Source organism: Mus pahari, chromosome 4 (assembly GCF_900095145.1).
Source record: "Mus pahari chromosome 4, PAHARI_EIJ_v1.1, whole genome shotgun sequence".
Lineage (NCBI taxonomy): Eukaryota > Metazoa > Chordata > Mammalia > Rodentia > Muridae > Mus > Mus pahari.
The window spans coordinates 129279840-129287258 of record NC_034593.1 but is presented as its reverse complement, the minus strand read 5'-3'; the positions used below and the strand labels follow the sequence as shown (position 1 = coordinate 129287258).

Sequence of the window (7419 nt, the reverse complement as noted above, 5' to 3'; positions counted from 1 at the left end):
GGCCTAGTTGGCCATCATTGGGAAGAGAGGCCCCTTGGTCTTGCAAACTTTATATGACCCAGCACAGGGGAATGCCAGGGCCAAGAAGTGGGAGTGGGTAGGTAGGGGAGCAGGGGCGGGGGGGGGAGGGTATAGGAAACTTTCGGGATAGCATTTGAAATGTAAATAAAGAAAATATCTAATAAAAAAAAAGAATCAATAGCCATATGAATGACTCTCATGAATATGAGGCATGGCAACCCCATTTACCCCATGAGGCTGTGACTGTGTGCTTTTCTTTATTTCTTTTTTTATTAGATATTTTCATTACAAATGTTATCCCCTTTCCTCATTTTCCCTCCTAAAATCCCCCTATCCCATCGCCCCTACCCCTGCTCACCCACTGACTCCTGCTTCCCTGTCCTGGCATTCCCCTACCCTGGGGCATCGAGCCTTCACAAGGCCAAGGGCCTCTCCTCTCATTGATGTCCCTCAAGGCCATCTTTTGCTGCATATGTGGCTGGAGCCATGGGTCCCTCCTTGTGTACTCTTTGGTTGGTGGTTTAGTCCCTAGGAGCTCTGGGGGTACTGGTTGGTTCATGCTGTTGTTCCTCCTATGGAGCTGCAAAGCTCTTCAGCCCCTTGGGTTTACTCTCAGCCACACCAGCCTAGCTGATCTTCTATCCCTAGCATTATGTGGACCACGTGCACTTTGGCAAATTTGGGGCTATTTTGGATGTTTAGTCTGCACAGACTGGAAGACTGGACCCTTTCATTGCATCTTATTGCCTTGGATTCTTCTTCACTTTTAGCAATAACCTCACCCAGCTTGCTTTTGAGAGACTGCCAGAATGTAGCAGCATTTATGATCTAAGATCCAGAAAATGGCTACGCGTGTGAAAGATGTACATGACTTCCCTGAGCTGTCAAGGGACTATGTTCTGTGCAGCTCTCTGAAATGAATCACAGGCGACAGAAATGAATAAAGAAGCAGGGTAAATCATCTTAGCTCACAATAATTCTTGTACCTAAGAAGTCACATATCTTGACTATTGGTGTGGCTCCTGACAATGAAAAACCCAGCCATCCCAGAAAAGAATCAGTGTTGCCAGAGGAACTAAGGTTGTCAGCTATAGTTTTAACGCATTCTAAAGCCAGTTGTATAATCTAGTGCAGAAAGTTAGGATGTAACTTAATTGTTTAGTCCAGGTCATGTTCCGTGACATAATGAGAATTCTAGGAATTAATGAATGCAATACGAATGCTAGGGAAGTTGTTGGTGTGGTTTTGTTTATTAATTGCTAACTGATTTTTAAGACTTTTGAATTATCTTCAAGCTTATAGGCAATTTGAATAAAATGTGTTTTGGGTTGATGTCTAAAAGATAACCATTGGTTTATCTTGTATTACATTGACTGGATGAAATTTTTATTAAGTTTCCTCAAGTAGGCTATGATAATAGGAGATCTAAGAGCCGCTGCACTAGGAACCTGCAACAGTGAAAGCAAATTTTAGTTCATAGGTCTGTTCCTCGGGATGTGACTTGTACTTGATATATTTCATCTACAGTGACAGATTTACTCTAATCAGTTATGAACACTCAGAAGGAGCAATTCTGTATAATGTCATGTGCAACCATGGTTCTGGATGTTTGAGAAGTTGAGACTGTAGGATTGTATGAGCCTAGGAGATCAGGGCTAGCCTGGGCAACATAGTAAGATTCCATCTCTGAAAAAGAAAGTCATAGTAAGGAAAATGTATTTTTTGTTTTTGTGTGTTTTTAACAGAAAGTTATTTACCAGTTCTAAGCCAGTATTCTAGAACTCTACAGGAAGATTGCATAAAAGCCATGAGTTCATACATTCCAAAGGAATCAGTTTGCATCTAAATTATTTCATTATTTTAGAAAAATAGTCAATGATTTATATAATTTTTACTCTGGATGATAAATTGCTTTAGAAAGAAATATATTCCCAAGGTATAATGTTATTTTCAAGCAAATGTCTAGGTAGAGTTTAGATAATTTTGGGGCATAATAAATTGTATGTGAAACTTTTATCTTTCAATAGGCAGTTATGTCATTGAGCTAAAATTTGAATTTCTTCTACTGGCGTAAACTAGCATGTCTCAGCTGGACCATCTCTCTGGACCCCTGGAGAGCATGCTTACATCTGGGATCACTGCGTTTACTCTGGGCCTGCTCATTTATGGATATGACTCAGATATCTGTGTTTGTGAAAACCTTCCAGGTGGTTTTAATGTACTGCACATGTAGGAGCCACTAACTGCAAAGAGCCTCATCTTTCGGCCTCTTGCATTGGACTCCTTCCACTCAGCACCTCAATGTGGAAGATCGTGAATAAACTGTCCATGGGCAGTGACTTCTGTTTGGAATGTTCTTTCTTGATATCTTCACATAGCTGACACCTTCTTGTGCCTCCATGCGTTCAACTTGAGGTGAACCTTTCTTTAAAACACAGTATTGTGTTTTGCTTTTATTGTTTTATGTTTTGCTCTGAGATAATATCATATTATTTGAATTTTTTCTCCCTCCTGTAGTATAAACTCAACGAGACACGCAGCTCAACATCACTTTCTGAAATCTTAAATCCACTTGGATTGCAGTTGTCACTAAAGACTTCTGGATAACTGAATATAATTTTGGATACAGAGCTGGGTGGTGGTGGCACACACCTTTAATCTCAGCATTTGGAAGGCAGAGGCAGGTAGATCTCTTGAGTTTGTAGCCAGCCTGGTTTACAAAGAGATTTATTCGGCACAGAGAAATCCTGTCTTGAAAACCAAACCAAGGGATGGGGAGATGGCTCAGTGATTAAGAGCACTGACTGCTCTTCCAGAGGTCCTGAGATCAATTCCCAGCAACCACATGGTGGCTCACAACCATCTGTAATGGGGTCTGGTGCTCCTTCTGGTGTGTCTGAAGATAGCTATAGTGTACTCACATACATTCAATAATTAAGCAACTAAATAAATATTTTTTCAAAAAAGAAAACCAAACCAAAACAAAATGCTGTTAGCTAAATGATAGTGCTAACATGTGTAATTATATTTTTCATTCCCCCAAAACATGACACTTGATCATACTCTAAATGTTACAGATCAAGAATGAAATGAGCAGATATGTGGATGGTCAGAGAACATTAAAACCTAGAAAATATGGATAATCATCTATCTTTGGACACCTAAGGGCAGTGGTCATGACCCTGGCTTAGTTATGGCCTCTGGAGTTTCTCTCTTCATTGACCATATTTTGAATCTTCCTATCACCTGCAACATGCTTAACGTTTGAATGTTTCCCTGGCTTTCCCATTAACTAATGATGTGCTTAGAGCCTAGAGAGTCACATTCTCTTTCAAACAGTCACTTTAAGCTTTATCTCTAGCAATTCGATCCTTTTGTGTGTGTGTGTGTGTGTGCGCGCGCGCGCGCGCGCCACACCTTTACGTGTATTGCTTAGGACATGCTGACTGTCAGGAATAACTCCCTATCCTTACTGAACTCACTGAAATCAGATTGTATCTGTGTGGCCAGCCCCATCACAGACACTCAGGACTGTTAACTGAATGAAAGCATGAAATAAATACAAACTTTTTCATAAGAACTATATTTGACTATACTCCACTTATTTCTAAGAATTTATGCTTAGCATATCTTATCCTTGATGGCTATAAAGAAATAATAGGAGAGGACACGTAGTTGGGGGTTGGTGGGTCTTAGGAGTTGGGGAAGGGTGCTATGATTAAAATACAGTGCAAGAAATTGTCAGAGAACTAATAAAAAATTTAAAAATGAAGCATTAGAAGTGGTAATTAAGGTTGAAGAAATGTGCTTGTTGGGAGTGTAAGTCAGTCAGAGTAGTTTTTAATAGGACAGTGCAATAAACAGGGTTTCCCAAGCCAAGGAGTGAAGTGCAATGTGTGCACTCTTAGGAAATGAAGGCAACAGTACTGGAGTCAATGAGTCTGCATCCTGACAGCGGACCGACGGGCAGCTTGTCATCCGAATAAGGATTTCACCGCTCACTTGGGACTTTTTATATATTATTTACTAATTTTGATAAAGTTTTCCATAACTGCTATTTGGACAGATGTATTTTCCAGTAACACCTGACAGAGGTTTTCAAATGTAGTTTTCCATTGGTATTGATTGCTCAAAACCCCCACGAGGATTCTCAGCACTGTAGTTGAACTTTGATGCTCCACCCCGCCACTCAAATACAGCAATAGCTACATACATAAATACTTGAACTTCTCTATAAAGATGCTCTGATAGTTTTATGGGTATAGTTTTCATGTCTGGAACATTTAAGTATATCTTATCACCTCACAGTTGGTTTTGTGCTTCAAAATCGCAGAAGCACTGTATGTGTAATTCAAAGATTGACATCTGGTTGAAATGGCCACATTTTTATGGCCTTACTTTTTATACTACTAAGTCCCAGAAAGTGATACCAACAGGTATAGCACTGTGAGGACTTTACAACTGCCAGCTTGTGAGATATATGAACTTCTATTTTTTTCTTTTTCTTTTTCTTTTTCTTTTTTTCCAGGAGGAAATATACCAGGTCAAGTTAAGCAATTTGCCACATTTCTCAGAGGAAAGCAAGAAACCTTGGTAAGCCATCAGAGCATCCAGGAAATATTTTTTTCCTAATTTGCATCCGCACTAACACATATTTGGATCTAGTCTTGCTCTAGTTTAAAACACAGCCTCTAGGAGTGGTTTCTCCACTCCTAGAGTGGATCCTAAGTAGGGGATGTTCTAGGAAGAGTTCCAGAAGTGTGGAAGTGCTATACATAGCATTTTAAGTGAATGTATGGTGTGGAGTGTTGCGGTGGAGCATGGGATTTTTGTCATGGGCACCAGGAAGTGAAGCTGAAAGTGTCAGGATCATTTGTGAACAGGTAGAGGCCCATTTGTGAACACTGACATGCTTGAACCTCTTGCCATCAAGATGGTGCTTGGTGACAGAATAAGAAGTTGATGAAGAAAAAAGGAAGCATTGTTGGAGGGACCACCCTGGGGTCATTTCAGTTGTTAAGATTATGTGAAAGTGAAGCCTGAATGTCAGAAATGAAAGAAAGGGGGAAAACTCCAGGTAGCTTTTAATGCTTCAATTTTGATTGGCCAGTTTCCAGTTCAGTATGCTCCAAATTGGAAGTGTTTGTTTTATCCCCCAATAATCAATATTATGCCATAAGAAAAAATATTTCTACCGAGATATTTTCTTATACCAGAAGAGTGCTAGGGGCTGTCTGTTTTGTGAGATTACCTGAGTTGAGCTTCTCTCAGTTTTTGAGAAGATGGATTGTTAGCTTCTGTTCTTTGAGCTTCAATTTCTCTCTGTATGAAGCCGAGATTCATACCACTAACCTTGTTTTGAACATAAAATGAGATAATATTGGGGATTACTGATCTTCAACACACATAAAGAGCTATGTAACTGTGTTACTCGAATTTTACACACCACTTGGAGTTAGCCAACAACAGAAAATGTGTTATTCATTAACCTAAGACCATATGAGTTTTCTGTACTTAGAACTATTCTCTCATATTGTCTCCTGGTATTTTTAACGTGGCAAACGTGAATAGCGCTTGTTTGCTTTCCTGAATGCAAACATTTCTCTAAAATAATTATTTTATTCAGTCATTGAATACAAAGAGCCTGTAAAACAAAGTATGAACAAGCTAGTTAATAATACATTGAGCTATTTATTAACGTGATTTTTGTCTTTCATTGGGTCATGGAAAAATAAGTATTCATTCTTCCATGTGCTACTTCAGCCATCTGCTTTCAGCCAAGTGTCAACACCGTTCTTGTTGGTTGAGGCTGAAACTCACAATGAAACCGAGCAGAGGGGAAGGGCCAGAGCTCCTTTGCCTATCATATGCACCTGTTCCCATGGCATCTCATGAACATGTCCAGGTAGTCTTAAATGCCTTGAAAACTCAGGAGATCATGTCAGCTCACTTCTCACCCTAATTAGTACTTGTAAATATATCATAGATGACATTATTATACACAACAGCATTCAGCTCTAATAAGACAGATTCTCCATCTTTATTCTTTTCATTATTCATTGGTCATTTTTGACTATATATAAGACAATTTCTGCTTTTGTCCATCAGGAGAACTAATTTTACGAAATTACATTTCTCTACGAACCAAAGAGAGTAAGTAATAGATGGATCATTCATTTCTTACTAAAATCGGTTTTCTCTGTTGTTTGGAGGATTTGTTACTTCCTCTTCCTTTTCTGAGATATCTTTTGACTAGAGAGCGCTGGCCTTCATTAATGATGCTTCTCGTGTTGTGTTTTCAGTTCCCCTCAAATGAAAGCATGCTTGTTATGAAGTAGTAAAATAAATGAGTGTTGTTTTTGCTTTATTTTTGCTCATGAATTATTAGACTTAATTTATATTGCTATTTGCACTGCCGAGTTGAGTTTAATCATCCAGTGATATTTTTATGAGGTACTGCCAGATGATTAATAAATAATTTTTTTAAAGTGAGCATACATTGGTTAGATGAGCTTTACCCGAAGAACTGGTATTATTATTCCTGAGCTGGAGGAGGAAGGGCCAGCTTGGCTTAGGGGGAAGTCCTCGTTTTTTCTCCTTGAGCTGATATAGATCTTTTTCTGTGGGTGGCTTCAGGATGCCCTCAGTGACCTTTCTGCTGTTGAAAGGGACACCTGTGGTTCTTCTGACACTGATCCCATTTCCTTGTAAAGTGCAGAATTATTTTTTTCTAAAAGGAAATATTCTGTTAAGTTAATGGATATTAGGAAGGGGAAGATCTGGGTAGAGATGGAGGAGGAGAATATGATCAATATATATATATATATATATATATATATATATATATATATATAAATTAAGAAATAGTAACAAAGATTAATAGCATGTTTCTAATGATGAGTATATATACATGCATGAAAGTATCTTCAAATGAGTCAATTCTAAAGAATCAGATATCAAGGTTGGAAGGATGGCTCCGTGGTTAGGAGTGCATGCTGCTTTTGTAGAAGACCTGAGTTCAGTTCCCTGCATACATGGCAGGCAACTCAGAAATGCCTATAACTCAAGCTTTAGAGAATTTGCTTCTTTTGGTCTCCAGTGGTACCTGGACTTATGTACACACAGTCTCTGTCTCTCTGTCTCTCTGTCTCTGTCTCTGTCCCTCCCTCCCTCCCTCCCTTCCTCTCTCTCAACATACATGCCCACATAATTAAAAATAATACAAACAAGTCTAAAAAAAGGAACAGATATCAAGAGATGAGCTGTGACTTTATGATAAAAAGCAATAGCTTCCTAACAGACCAGGTCATAATCACCATCTTGACACTAAAATTCTTTCTAGAGCCTTTTGGACACATGGACCTAATTTCTTTTTTTTTTTTTTTTTTTTTTTTTTTT

At 38.8% G+C, this 7419-nt stretch overlaps 1 protein-coding gene across 2 annotated transcripts in view; it reads left to right on the top strand.

The window, feature by feature from the left end:
• The window catches only part of Bmpr1b (bone morphogenetic protein receptor type 1B), a 325936-nt gene that overhangs the window by 169937 nt on the left and 148580 nt on the right, over positions 1–7419 (top strand). Inside the window, exon 1 of one of the 2 annotated variants that reach the window (XM_029537810.1) lies at positions 4565–4614. The exons of the other annotated variant lie outside the window; for it this stretch is intronic. The gene's annotated coding sequence lies outside the window, so the exon portion shown is untranslated. Of the gene's footprint in view, positions 1–4564; positions 4615–7419 lie in introns of those variants that run through there. 2 annotated transcript variants of the gene reach the window in all.